This window comes from Apodemus sylvaticus, chromosome 3, assembly GCF_947179515.1.
Source record: "Apodemus sylvaticus chromosome 3, mApoSyl1.1, whole genome shotgun sequence".
NCBI lineage: Eukaryota > Metazoa > Chordata > Mammalia > Rodentia > Muridae > Apodemus > Apodemus sylvaticus.
In genome coordinates, this window is record NC_067474.1 from 43,475,694 (window position 1) to 43,491,100 (window position 15,407).

At 34.2% G+C, this 15,407-nt stretch overlaps 1 pseudogene; it reads left to right on the plus strand.

The window, feature by feature from the left end:
- The first annotated feature begins 5,365 nt into the window (after positions 1-5,365).
- LOC127679845 (60S ribosomal protein L34-like) lies at positions 5,366-5,723 on the plus strand (annotated as a pseudogene).
- The last annotated feature ends 9,684 nt before the right edge of the window (positions 5,724-15,407 follow it).

A 15,407-nucleotide genomic window follows, 5' to 3' on the forward strand; every position in this document is an offset into this window, starting at 1 on the left:
CATCCTCCTCTTCCTCCTTCTTCTTTCTTTAAAGAGAACAAGACTCTTGTCCCAGTAGCCTGGCTTTTCACCACTTTTTAGCCAGGTCTTTATTTTTAGTGTGCACAATTGGGTTCTAATTTCAGTATGTTGAGCACTCTCTATGAATGCACTATTTTTAATGTAAATGTATACATTGAATTAACCCAGCAACTGTATTTCTTTACCTTATGTTACTCCCCAATCACAACACAGAGAAATACCATTTATTTAAAACTGCAACTTAACTACTGACCAATGAAATGATATATCTTTATTTTCTCTGCTAATCTAGCTGTCTCCCAGCCCCATCCTATGAAATTCACATGTAATTATTGATCTAGCTCTTTGGACTTCAGGTGTGTTTCCATGACCTCTCTGGAGAACCCTGCCTTATTGTGTCAAATCCCTTATCCTCCTCTGGAGCTGAATCACTCTCTTTCATCTCTCTCCTTTCTCAGGTTTGCATATGTCTCATGCTACTCTCTATTCTGCCCATCCACTGAGTGATTGACATTTACTATCAAGGTAGAGAATAAATGGCAAAAACTGTACAAAGTTAAGATATGAGATTCTTGGTATAAGCATTAGAGTGCTCTGTCTGGACTGAAACAAGTTATGAGGGCAGAGATAACAGCATTTGAATAACCCAAAGATAAACTTTGTGTACAAAAACACTGATAAACTCAGTGTACAAAAACACTCTGCCTATATATATGTATATACATGTAAAAGTGATTGATACAAAGAATTATGAATTTTAATGAGAGGAAGAAATGATATTGGAGGGCTTAATGGAAGAAAGTAAATGTACGAAGTTAAGTGATTATGCTATAATCTCAAAAAAGAATAAATTCATAATTCTATAAATAGATTTTTATTGTCATAGAAAAGGATTAATGATTAAATACATAGTTGTCTATATTTGATTTCAGAGGATCTCAGTTGATTGAAATAAATGTTTAAACTGAGGAATTTATATATTGGGGATCACAAGGCAAGGCTTAGATTTTTCAAAATCTACTTTAACAAGGATTCCTGAACACTTCAAACTCCATTCTAGTCCACTTATCAGAGGTAGGGGAAAGGAAATATTAACAGAAAATGGGAAATGTGGTCAGGTTTAGAAATAGTTCTTTGGGGTGATTCTAATCTTCATTGTCAGGATATCAGCAATCTAGCCCAAAACACAAAGCAGGAATCAGTAGCAGCAGACCAGTCCAGTTGGCAAAGGCTAAACATGAATCAGTAACAGCAGCTTGATCCAGAAGAAACCTCAAAGCTCCACCAAATTGCCAGGAGTCCACAGAAATGGCAAGAGGTATCTAGAACATCACAAAAAGTCCTTTGGCACTTTTTGCTTTGTGAAGTCATGACAAATTAAGGTCAATAAAAACTCCCAAAGCATTGCAAAACAAAGCAATGTAAAAGCCTGCTTCCCTGTTGGATTATATCTATACTCATTCCAAATATCACATGTCCTTTCAAGTGTCTGTCTCAGCAAAACATCGTCTCATAAAACAGCTTCCATAAAAACTTCACATGGCTCAACAGAGTCTCAAAAGAAACCAGAAATCTTTATTTCAATGTCCTCATTGCCAAGGAAGTGCAAGCATAAAAGCACATGCTTTTGTCATATAAGCAAATTATAGACACATGGAAAAATTCTTCACTGCTAGAAAGGTATGATTTGGGTGGAGTATTATTATCCTATCCAAAATAAATGTTGGCTACTGACAAAAGCTGAATTCAACCCCAACTCGGGCTTCTATTCAGTGCCCATGTAGAGCCAGAGGGCCCCCAGAGCCCTATGGTTAAAACAAGGAGTGTTGGTCTTCTGTTCCCTGACAGGGTTGTTTTGGCAAGGCCAAAAATCAGCTGGCACCAGGGCTCTAGAGGCAGAAAGGGAAGGCCCAGGCCAAGAGCTTGATGACTTTTGGCTTCTCTTTAAAGCTGTTGTCTAATGTGCCAGACACTTAGCCTACTGTCCTAGCATGTAACTTGAAAATGAGGACCTAAGGTTGCTTTGAGTTCTCAATTAATTTATTGTCTGGTGAATTTACTAACTTGTTTTCTGTTTCTCCATTTGAGGGATATAAGGAGTTCTGATACTAATAAACATGCTGGATTTGATCATTAGCCCTCCCAGCATGACTGATGCTGGTTTGTTGCTACTTCCTTTTGTTCCCCCTGACCCCCGTTCTTGGAATCCCAGTGTGAACTCAAGAAGCACAGCTGGCATAGCTCAGCTGATTGTTACGAATATCCATATTTTATTATATGTAAGATGGAAGAAATTGCATGATGGAGATTTAACAGCTCTGATGTTTAAAAGTAAAGTTTCATTTTGAGGTCTGGAAAGCATAGATGGCATAAGCAAATAAGGATTCTTCTTTAATGGAATTCCAGTCACCTTGCAACCATAAGCATGATGACTTTCAATAATCTGAGAACTATCTGTGCTTTTATTTAAGAAGCAAAATGTTGCTATTATCCTCATCACATTGCCATCCTTTCTCTCTATGTCATCTTTCTCTTATATGCAATATGAGAAGAAAAGTATTTGGAATTGTTTGACTGTGAAATCTTGGGTCTTGTTTAGTAAATAGCAAGTCCGTATTGCACTAAACATTCTTAAATCTTAGTGTGTTATGGGATTTGATAAAGAGAATAAATATAAACATGGAATCTGTATACATTTCTGAACAGCTTTCTTAGCTTCTTAGCACAACTGAGTTATGTGTCTTAATATTATATCCATTAGCATGGTAGGTACAGTTAGACCATACATGGCAATGACTCTTGGATTCCCAAATGACACTCATTACACTATTATTCAAAAATAATGAAAAAGAAATCCTTAAAACATTTTATTTTATTTGCATGAGTTTGTCACCTTAAAGAATCTCATTATAATATAATCATTTTAAAGACCCTGTGTGAATAAATCTTTATACCTTATCCAAACAATGAGGAAATTCTATTCACTCACATATATTCTAACTCATAGTACTGTCAATTCTTTAATTTCTAAAGATATTAAGTCTTCATTAATTGTCCTTTGTGTTCTTACCGCTATAGTCAAGTTAACAAAGACAAATAGTTTTATTTTAGCCAACCATCAGTTCTTTAAAATTTTACAGACTCCTGGTTTAAAATGATAGCTCAAAGTGATCTTCATTTCCATTTATCAAGTAAATAATGACTTAAATTAATCAATTTCTTCAAATCACTTTAATGCTACCCCATTTACGCCATGAATAGTGTATAATTTTGGAAATTAGAAAATAATAAATGTACAAAATTTTTGCACACATTTAATTTTTCTTATTTTGATCTAGGGTTGCTACAATAAACATCAATAGTTGAGTCACAATCAGGCAGGTGGGATCCTATGTGCAAATGAATTTAGGACTTGGAAGAGAATATCAAATGCTGATCTAAGAGTGTTGATTACTTTCTGTATCTTTGTCTGCAGTCTTTTTTCTGTCTGGAAGCACCTGAGCTCATATGTATAAACATGAGCTATGGAATCAGCATTAGGGCAGCATCTGCATCTCACTCAAGGCATGCTAAAATTGGTTCTTAGAGAAAGATATTTTTCATTACTTTGAAAATTAAACTTAGATATACAAATTTAATCAACAACTACTTTGTAGAGATGGATCACAGCTCTATTTTAGGAATTCTTTTTATTATAAATCATAACTAATATCTCAATAACAAAAAAATCCAGAAAATACCTCTTACTCATTAATTTTAAAAAGTTACCAGATACATGCCATTTGTAAATATTATTGTAGAGATCAAATTGCTGGTTGATTATCATTAAGGAAAACCAGTGTCCTGGACAATAAGACATGCATAACCTGGGGCTTAAAATATCAACTTGCAATCAGAAGCAGTCAGAAGTACAGGAGCAGAGTAACATCTCTGAATCTTTCAATCTTTAACAAAAGTTATGAAGCATGAGTTTTTGGCTAAGGAAACTCAATGTTACTCTAAAATTCACATAGCATTTCTCCAGAATTAAGTACGTAAATACATACATACATACATACATGCATACATACATACATACATACATACATACATGCATACATACATAAGGAAAGACTTTTCAAAGGTGTAGATTCCCAGGGAACATATACATGTTAAGAAAGGTCACTGATGGTCAGTGTGTGCTCTGGTAATATAGTTGCTGGATCCAATGTCTACATTCCCAGCCAGTTACTACTCAGAGCTCTGACCCATAATCCCAGGGCTATTTAATTTTTTACTATGGCAATCATCAGGTTTCTCTCTTTCCACTCATTAATTACATTGTAAATGGAATGTTAGCTGCTATGCTCAGCGTCAAACATTCTTCCAGGAAGAGTTTTCAGAACCAGCGTCTTTTCAGTTCAACATAGCACTGAAGAGATTGAGTTAATGCTTGTGTGTTCTTTTTTTTTTTCATTTTTTTATTCGATGCATTCTTTATTTACATTTTAAATGATTTACCATTTTCTGGGTCCCCACTCCCGACAAGTCCCATAAGCTCTCTTCCCTCCCCCTGTTCCTCCATCAGCTCCTTCCCACTTCCCTGTTCTGGTATTCCTCTATACTGTTGCATTGAGTATTTCCAGAACCAGAGGCCACTCCTCTGTTCTTTTTGGACATCATTTAATATGTGGATTATTTCTTGGGTATTCCAAGTTTCTAGGTTATTATCCACTTATCAGTGAGTGCATAGATAATATTTTTTTATTCGATATTTTTTTTTTTTTACATTTCAAATGATTTCCCCTTTTCTGGCTTCCCACTCCCTGAAAGTCCCATAAGCCCTCTTCCCTCCCCGTATTCCCCACCCACCCCTTCCCACTTCCCTGTTCTGGTTTTGCCCTATACTGCTACACTGAGTCTTTCCAGAACCAGGGGCTACTCCTCCGTTCTTATTGGACATCATTTGATGGGTGAATTATATTTTGGTTATTCCAATTTTCTAGGCTAATATCCACTTATTAGTGAGTGCATATCATGATTGATCCTTTGAGACTGGGTTACCTCACTTAGTATGATGTTCTCCAGCTCCATCCATTTGTCTAAGAATTTCATGAACTCATTGTTTCTAATGGCTGAATAGTACTCCATTGTGTAAATATAACACATTTTTGGTATCCATTCCTCTGTTGAGGGATACCTGGTACTTCTGGAGGATCCTGCTATACCACTCCTGGGCATATACCCAGAGGATTCCCCAGCGTGTAATAAGGATATGTGCTCCACTATGTTCATAGCAGTTCTTAGGTAATATTAAAAATGCTTCCTTGGATTTTTCTGGGGACAGTGCTTAGAGGCACTCAGGATGGTCCAGCATTTGACTTGCAGTCATAGGCTTTCTTTCCTATATTACAGTCTCTAACAAGACTAGGCTGTCTTGAAGCCCTGGCAACAGGATTGTTTGCCTTTATACCAAGAAGGCTGGGAAAACACCTAAATGTGCATGTGGCCTGTGCCCAGGCAGACTGCCAGGGTTTTGTGCTTTGAGACCCAAAGTTCTTATGAGCTTGTCTATGAAAAAGAAGCATGTAAGCACGGCCTGTGATGGTTCCATGTGTGCCAAGTGCGCCCATGACAGGATCAAGTGGGCTTTCCTTATTGAGGAGCAGACAATCACTGTGAAAGTGTTGAAGTCACAAGCACAGAGTCAGAAAATAAAATAAATAGGCAACTTTTTTAAATAAAATTCAAGACTGGAAAAAAAAGTTTCCTTGATCATACACAGTGAACATGCTTATAGAACATCCTGACTACATTTGGTGAACAAAGTTTGATACCAGTCACCAGAATGTACATATTTTGTTTTGCCCACTAATGATGGGCAACATCTGTGCCAAAAAATAAAGATAGCAAGAAAACATGCCTCATTCATATTATGTATGTTTTTGTCAGACCTATTTTATAGGAGTATTTTGTATATCCAATACAGAAGAATCTAATTATTGTGTGAGAAATAAAGTCATTTGACAATAGATTCTTGGTAGAAATTGTACAAAATAAGTGAGTAACAAGGGAAGTTTCTTGTCATCCCTAGTTGATCAGTGGCATATCTTTGTACTTTTTCTTGAGATCTATTGCTACATTCTGAGGTGATGGAGGTGACTTTATAATATCCACAGGCCCAGTGAAATATATCATAGGTATGCAAACAAGAAGTAAAATGCCATTTGGCTAGAAAATTTAAGAAAGTTCAGATGTTAAATTCAGCCATTCAGTCAAAAGTTCATCTTCAGTCTGAAATATCTAAGTATGTCTTGCACCTTCTTTCAATTAGGCCATTCAGCAAAGACTTCATTACTCAATGGAGAGTTCGTTTACATTTGAGACCTGAGGCAAAATTAATTTTCTTTTCAGATGGCATATAATAAAACCCTTGCATTGTCTTTGCTTAAGTCCCTTTAGATAAATGATCCTGGGAGCATTTCAAGCTTCTTAGAACACTTTGTGGAATAGATGGAATCAAACCCCAAGGAACCATGTAGGCTGCACATAAGCCAGCATTAAATAGCCTAAAGAAACTAAAGATCAAGAGTAAAATTTGACAGGTATGTATTTCTGAAAACCATAAGGAAGCTTATAAAACAGTGCTCTGCATTGAAAATTACTAAAATAAAGAAAAAATCACTATTCAATCAGTGTGTGTGTGTGTGTGTGTGTATGTTTCTATGTTTTGACTAAAAGGAAAATAATGAAGTCAATGGGGTCTGAATAAGCTAATATTTTGAATATGAAAATGAAAAGTTGGTAAGTAGATTTATCTAGACATTTTGATGTAATTGCTAGTTCAGGCATAGATATAATATGTACAGATAGAGAATATTAAAACCTGAGTGAACATGGATGAAGATAACTAATTTTATTTCTAGGTCAATCAAGTAATCAACCTTATACATTCACACCACCCTAGAAAATGGTAAAAGCATTAACATGAAAAGAACAAATAAAAGATACCTCCTAGATTTTAGTTAGTAAACATGGTATACCCTAAATCCAGAATTAATTGACAAGTTAAATTTCAGTAGCTCACCAAGTCAGTTGGGAGTATCACATACTGCTAGCTTTCTCTGTTTGTCAGAAACCCTCTTTGCCCCATCAACTATTAACAGCTTCTATAATCTGAAGGAGGGCCTTATGTATCTTGTAAATTTCAATTTTCCTATATTTGTGAGATTGTTTTTATTTTCTATTTAATTTATATTTAACTTCTTGGACCTTGTAAGTTTTGCTTGCATCAAGTTATCTCTACAAGTTAGAAGCTTTCAATTCAGAAAAAATTGCCATACGATATATTATCCCCAAAGGGGTCAGTGTTCACTGAAACCAATTTTCAAGTATCTCCTGAGTTTTTCTTTTGAAAGTTCAGAGAAAGGAAGGGTTGTGACTTATTGATTCTGGGGAAAGATATTTCTCTCTAAGACACATTAACATGCCTTTGTATCCTCTTATTTTGTCAATGAACAATTTAATCCCAATGTTTTTACATTGTCCTAACTAGTCTGACCACCTGAAACAATAATGTATTTTGTAGAGACTGATACCAATAATTGAGGTATTCTTTATATACCATTTAGTAGCAGTAGCTTTTAGTAGGCCTGCTAGCTACACAGTGTCTCTAAAACAATCTAAATTACATTTACAATACTGAGAATATTTTTTCAGACTGCAACAAAAGAATCAATGATTGTGGTAGCAATACATATAACAGAATTAAATTCTGTGAAAGATTTTAAACATCAATCAGAGTGATAAATCACTACATTTAAATTTAGCAATCACTCACCTTTGCTAAATTTTATGTTTATGAAGGCTTCATTTGCAAAATAAGACAAATTTAACAATGTCAATATACTGTGTAATCCTTGAAATCCTTCAAATATCACAGTTTGTGACAGTATGCACACCAGAACTTCTAAATTGAAGGAAAGAAACAGGAAAGAAACTAAGCATTATAAGGAAAATGCATTTATCTCTACCCATTCCATCAAAATTAAGAATAAAATACAATTATATAAGAGTTGGAAGACTTATTCTAATCTTGCCTACTTACACTTCTTAAGACAGTTCGTAAAATACTTTCACTCTTCAACACTAGTATTTTGACCATTGGTTTAAAACTGCTCAATTAGACACAATGTCCACAATTTTGTTCATTGACATGAATAGAAAGTACATTGTTATAAAGCAATGAAGAAAATTTGTATGTGTCAAACTCCAACACAGTATTTGGTTATTCATCTTAACTAAGATATACCAAGGAACTAAATAACTGGATCATTTTATTGTGATTCCTTTACTCAGTTCATCAAAATTAAGTTCTAATTTTCTGTGTAAATTACTAATTAGGATAAATAATGGTTGAAAATAAAATTTCCTTCAAAGACATTCACTATTCTAAGAATTATAAACTGAAGAAAAATTTTGAGGAGAATTTACATGAAGATTAGACAGTATATTAAGCATGTATTGTAAAATACACAACAAAATATATGTAAATTAAATAGTTTGGAAAAATTACCTGTGTAGCTTTGTATTTGGCAAAAATAAAATCATTGGAATTACATTGTTACATAAATCTGTCTAAAATGAAAAGCTATTTCTCTAATTTTGTGTGCTAAACTTGACACACTAAATTAAAGATAAGAGATCAATATTCATAAATATTTTCTATCTATGAGCATACTGCAATTAATTTTAAAATATACTATTATATTCAATTTATAAGCACTGATACATTGAGAAAATTGCAAGCTGATGTAATCAGAGTAGGAATGACTGGAAAATTCAAGAACAGCTGTTTAAATTCATTATAAAATTACTTTTTAATATTATTTAAAGATTACCATACAAATAAAGAAATCATGTGAACTGAAATTATAAATGAAATATTAATGTCAACATGCCTTTAAGTAATGCTCACTTAGCTTTGAATATTTGGGGGGAAAAGGTGTGACTCATTACAATAGTGACATTGAGGGTAACTATGGAACCAGGCTTGAAAAAGTTGAAATTAGTTTACATAATTCATTATGTTTTATTTTTAATTGAAGTGTTACAAGAGAATAATATTTTATATACAATAAAATCAATAAAATTTATTTAACTCACACATGGTTGAGCCTAATAAACGCAGAAATAAGGTCATTTGAAATCTGACTTGTCTTGATAAAGATAACTGACTTATGCGTGATTTAACATAGTGTTGAAGAGTTAGAAACCATGGGATAAAAGCTATAGCTGTATGATTCTAGTTATTAACCTTGGAATTATCTAGGTTTAGCACTGGAAAGACACCATGTGTAAAATTAGAGGACAGAAAGACACTGATGGTTCTGTAGCTAATGAGGTTTCATTTGAAAACTAAGCAGTAGGTCACAGATTATAAATGAGAGTTGAGTATGTAAATTTACAAAGGCATTATTCATATAACTCAGCAAAATAAAAGCATACTTCTTTTATAGTATTTCCAACACTGAGAGTGAGAGTGTGTAGTAAACATGAGTTCCCATTCCTAACCAAGAAGTTATTTGCAATTGACACCTGCTTGAAAAGGAAAAATTACTTTCCAATTGGAATCACATTGGCTATACTAACCAGACATTAGGGTAGACCCCATTCGCAGCAGCAAATGCCAATATGCACACGCAAACACACACACAGACACACACATACACAAACACACACACATACAAGCACATTCACACAAACACGCACACATACATGCACACATATACACATACAAAAAATAGTATTTAGTATACTTTTTATGTCATTATTGCTTGGCTTGGGCTTTTCTTTTGTCTTTCTGGAATTTTGCACCTATTATGTGGTTTCCAATTTTATGTTGCTGCATATAGTTTTGTTTGCTTATTTGTTTTTGTATGTGTGTTACTTGTGCTCTTTCTTTTTCTTCTTGTAAATTATGATTCATCTATGTTTTTTGTTTGCATATGTCTTTGCATTTTAAAGAGAGAGAGAAGGAAAGGGCTTAGAGGTAGGTGGGCATAGTAGGGATCTAGGACATGGGAGAGAGGAAATAGTTATTAGAATATGTTTTATAAAATGTTTTAATTAAAATTTTAAAATAAATAAACCAAATATAAAGCATCATCAAAAACTGAAAGTTGATAAGGAAGCCTATACTTGTGAATTTTTAGACTAATGAATTTCAGCTGGGATTGTAGAATAGCAAACAACTAATATATGAAAATTAAAAAACTAGGGGGTAATCGAACTGATGGTGGATATTCAAGAGACAAGAGAAATAATAAAAAAAAAAAGTGGAATGGAAAGAGGAGAAAGACTGAAGACAAGAAATTATGGGAATCCACCAGAAAACAAACTGAATGACAAATGGACACAGGAAGAGAATGAGCCAGGATGTGAGGGAGACCATTGGCTCTAATGACAGGTAGCAGTCATGCCATTAGTGAGGACTGGCAGAACATGGCTGTTGGAGGGGGATTTTGATGTGGCACAATTTTCTCTACGTAAGGATTGAATATAGAACAGGTTTTGTACATGTATATAGATGTTTAAAGCAGAGGTAATGTGATGACAGGAAGCTTCTAAAGGAAATTGGTTTATTTTGATGCAATGATAATAGGTCTCCAGGTATATTAGCCATTATAAAGCAATTGTATACAAGAGACATAAATAGAAGATGAGAGTCGTGAAAGAAATGTCCCAGTGAATCCAAATCAGGTGAAAGTGACTAAGGTAAGTTAGAGGGAGAGCTTACAGAATTGGATCAAGAATAAATAAAGCCCAGGAGCAAATAAACATGTAGTACATAGTAGAGTCTAGATTATAGAGTTATTTTTTCCATCTGTTTGCTAACTCTTTATCTATGCTGTCAATGCATTAAACTGTGTGCTCAAAACCCTTCATCAATGTCTATCTGCTGGATTATGGCTCCGTGTACTCATTTTAAACTTTTCTTTGTTTATTGCTGGGTATTTAACATGGAATTCTTGGTTTGCTAGGCAAGGACCATGCCTCCAACCTAACTCCTATATATGGCCAACCTTTTCTTTACAAATAGTACATACAACTAGATTAAAAAAAACATTAAAACACAGGAATCTAAGCCAAAACTATCTTAAAATTTATAACAACAAAAATATGAAATAGAAAACTGCAATTTCAGTTGAGGTAGAAATCTAACTTGCTGATAAAGTAAATCATAAATTTTGTGAGCTGATAGAATTTTCAAATTTTGGAAACCTTTCATCCATACATCTAGAATTCAATTTTTCTTAAAATACCTTGGAGGAAAACATGACTTTTCTGCTGTTGTATTTTCCCTTGACACACTATTTCACTTTTATTAGTTTCATTATTTTGGGATTATTTGATAACAAGACAAAACTCAAAGGTGCAGACTTTATTGCTCTCATTTATTTTGATTCCAGTTCACAGAAAGTTGAGCAATTTATTTCTGTAATGTACTCGATATGTGATCATATCAAGGGCATGGAACATTGAGTTCATGCCAGAAGATTCACATTTTGGGACAAAATATTGCTTTATATATATATAAAAGTTAAGGTACATGCCCATATTAATCAATTTTAATTTCAAAATATTGATAAACAGACTGGGCTACTAAAAAGTAGTTAGATATTATAAAGCAATCTTCAGAAAAACATTAAAATATAATTTTTAAAATTAATTTAATTTTACAGATTATAATATAATTACATCATTTCACTTTTCCTCTTTGTCACTCCAAATCATGCCATATGTCCTGTATATCACTTTTGTTCTCTTTATGAGTGCTGGTCTCTTTTGTCATTAATTCCATGTCAAAAATATGCATTCTATATGTATGTGTACACATACATAATATATGTATTTCAAAATATGTAAGCACAACCTGCTTAATTTGTATGATGGTACTTGCTTATTTGAATATTCAGGGCTGACCATTACTATCAGATAACAGTTGGTACGCTCTTACTATTTCTCTTGCTTTCTGAGTTCATTAGTTGCCTGTAATTCTCCACATAGTATAGAAGCCTTTGGGTTCTATTTAGTCGTCAGTATGACAATTGCAAAAAATCACAACCAGTCAAGATGCAGAATTACAAAACAATTCCCTCACCCAAGGATTAGGGATTGCAAGCAATAGCAAAACTGTAAAAGTCATGAGATCATGGAGTTTGCCTTGAGAATGCTCCTTCTACCAAGTTCAGAAGATACACAGATAACATCTCATGAAAATCACTCCCTAAACATTAGCTGAACAAAGACAACAATAATAAACATGCTAAAGTTTAAATTTTGAATGAACATTAAGCACAAGGTGATGGTACCCAAAGAAATCTCATCAATCTAGAGGCAGAGGATTAACATATAATGGTTGACTTGCTGTACATGAGACCTTATCTAGTTTTAAACTATTATTTTACAGATTAGAAAACTTAGGTGACAGCAGATCCTGGCAAGGATGGAGAGAGAGTCACCTTCCTCCGTTGCTGGTGGGATTGCAAGTTGGCACAACCTCTCTGGAAATCAGTTTGGCGGTTCCTCAGAAAATTGGACATGGTACTCCCTGAGGACCCAGCTATACCACTCCTGGGCACATACCCAGAAGATGCTCCTACATGTAATAAGCACATATGCTCTGCTATGTAAATAGCAGCCTTATTGACAATAGCCAGAAGCTGGAAAGAACTCCTATGTCCCTCAAGAGAGGAATGGATACAGAAAATGGGGTACATTTACACAATGGAGAGCTACTCAGCTATTAAAATCAACAAATTAGTGAAATTCTTAGGCAAATGGATGGAACTAGAGAATATCAACCTGAGTGAGGTAGCTTAATCACAAAAGAACACACATGGTATGTATTCACTGATAAGTGGATATTAGCTCAAAGGCTCAGAATACCAAAGATACAATTCACAGTCCACATGAAGCTCAAGAAGAAGAAAGACAAAAGTGTGGATACTTCTGTCCTTCTTAGAAAGGGAAGAAGAAGAAAATGTCTTCTAAGGGGACAGAGACAAAGTGTGGAGCAGAGACTGAAGGAAAGGCTGTTCAGAGACTGCTCCATCTCGGTATCCATCCCATAGTTACCAAACGCAGACACTTCTGTGGATGCCAACAAGTACTTGCCTGATATAGCTGTCTCCTGAGAGGCTCTGCCAGTGCCTGAAAGATACAGAGGTAGGTGCTCTCAGCCAACCATTGGATGGAGCACAGGGTCCCCAGTGGAGTAGCTAGAGAAAGGACCCAAGGAGCTGAAAAGTTTTCAGCCCCATAAGAAGTAAAACAATATGAAACAGCAAGTACCACAAAGCTCCCAGGAAATAAACCACCAACCAAAGAGTACACATGGAAGAACCCATGGCTCCAGCCACATATGTAGCAGAGGATGGCCTTGTAGGTCATCAGTAGAAGGAGAGGACCTTTGTCCTGCAGAGGTTTGCTGTCGTAGTATAAGGGAATGCCAGGACACGGAAGCAGGAGTGGGTGTGTTGGTGAGTAGGGAGAGGGGAGATGGGTATATAGGGGGTTTTCAGAGGGGCAAGCAGGAAAAGGATAAAATTGAAATGTAAGTAAAGAAAAATATGTAATAAAATAAGTAAGTAAGTAAATAAATAAATGGAAAAAAGAAAACAATAGAAGAAAATTGTAAGAACAATCCTAATACTTTAGAAATGGTGAAATTAATGTAGCCCCAATAATAGTTATTTTAAGACTGTGAACAATCTTAATAGACCAACATCCTTTTGAATAGTAATCATTATGCTTATACAAGTATCCACTCTTTTAAAAACCTATTTTAAAGATTTGTTTTTCTTACCTTTGAAGTACCCAATTTTATCCATAAATTTCAACAGTAAACAGCAAAGTATTTTGAATTAAATTTCTTAAGAAATCGATTTAATAGAGAATATCAAAAAACTTGACCATTTAGGTCATCTAAAATAATGTTAGTCAAATACTAAGAGTGTATCTATTTATCAGTGCAGATAAAATCAACACATAAGTTAATGATAACCTTTTACTGTTGTAGTTAATCTATTGTCTCCATGAGATGTGACAGAGACATAATTCATTTTAACATAACTGTTTCCAACATTATGAAAAATGAAAATCCTTAGCTTTTTGATCCAAACAACTAATTCCATTATGAAAGTATAACCTAAATCTTATAAGTTTTGCTATAGAGCTTTGGAGGAAGAATAATAGCTAATCTGGAAAGAATATTTTGGGTATTATCATCATCTTCATGTGTCTAGATTACAATGTTTTGAATATTTTATTATTTTCTTTTAATCAAGAAATCAACATATTCTTAAGAAGTTACAGCCATAGTCTAGACTGCAATCTTCAAAATTCTATTTGAGTTATCTATTAATATATCCCTGTGGGTCTGGATGTCTCAGTCATGAGGAAGTCTTGCTCCTTTTACAGAGGAAGCATGTTCAATTCTCAGTGCCAGTGTGGTAACCCATAACTATATACGGCCTCAGTCATAAAAGTTCTGACAATGCATAGTGCTCATCCATCCATCCAGGCAAGTAGTCATGCAATTAAAACTAAAAGGAAATAAATAATCTCAGTACTAAGAGTTAGAGGGAGCAGATCTCTGTAAGTTACAGGTTACCCTGATTTACATGAATTCAAGCTGTCCAAGTCTACATACTGAGACTTATCAATAACTAACAATGCCTCTATTACCTTCATATTCTATGGAAACGTGTTTCTGAAATTATTGTATACACAGATTTCTGCAGATTACGTTTACTTTAGAGCCCATTCTCATTCACCTCATTCATGGCATAACTCTTCCCAGTCTACTTTGTAATCTACTTAATAGTCCCTGCTAATTACATAACAGATCTTAGCTCTAATGTTTCAACCACAACGATGTTCTTCAGATCTGCTAAGAAGAAGATTAAATACACTTCTTAAATTATCCAATGATCAATATGATGGCACACATTGTTTGTGTTCTATTTGCTTTCTCTAGTTAGTAATAGCAAACCCTTCTTTCATTAAGAAACTGCTAAACTGCAATTTTTATCTCTTGAGCTAAGTAAAACTACACAGTATTAATATAAAAATATTATAGTTCTTCAAATTGTTTTTAAAATAAAATACATCTTAAGAAAATTTATGAAAAATAATCAAAATTATACACAATGTATTCTCGCTAGGAAATAGCCAAACTGGTTACAGAGAGATCACTTAAATTTAGGTATCCCAGAGCTCACTCATGAAAACATTAGTTCATTTACATTTAGCAAATATTTTTAGTGTTAAAACCCTTTCCCTGATGCTTCTTCTTACTTTCATTGAGAGGAAATTATAATATAATCTTTATAAAGTTAAGG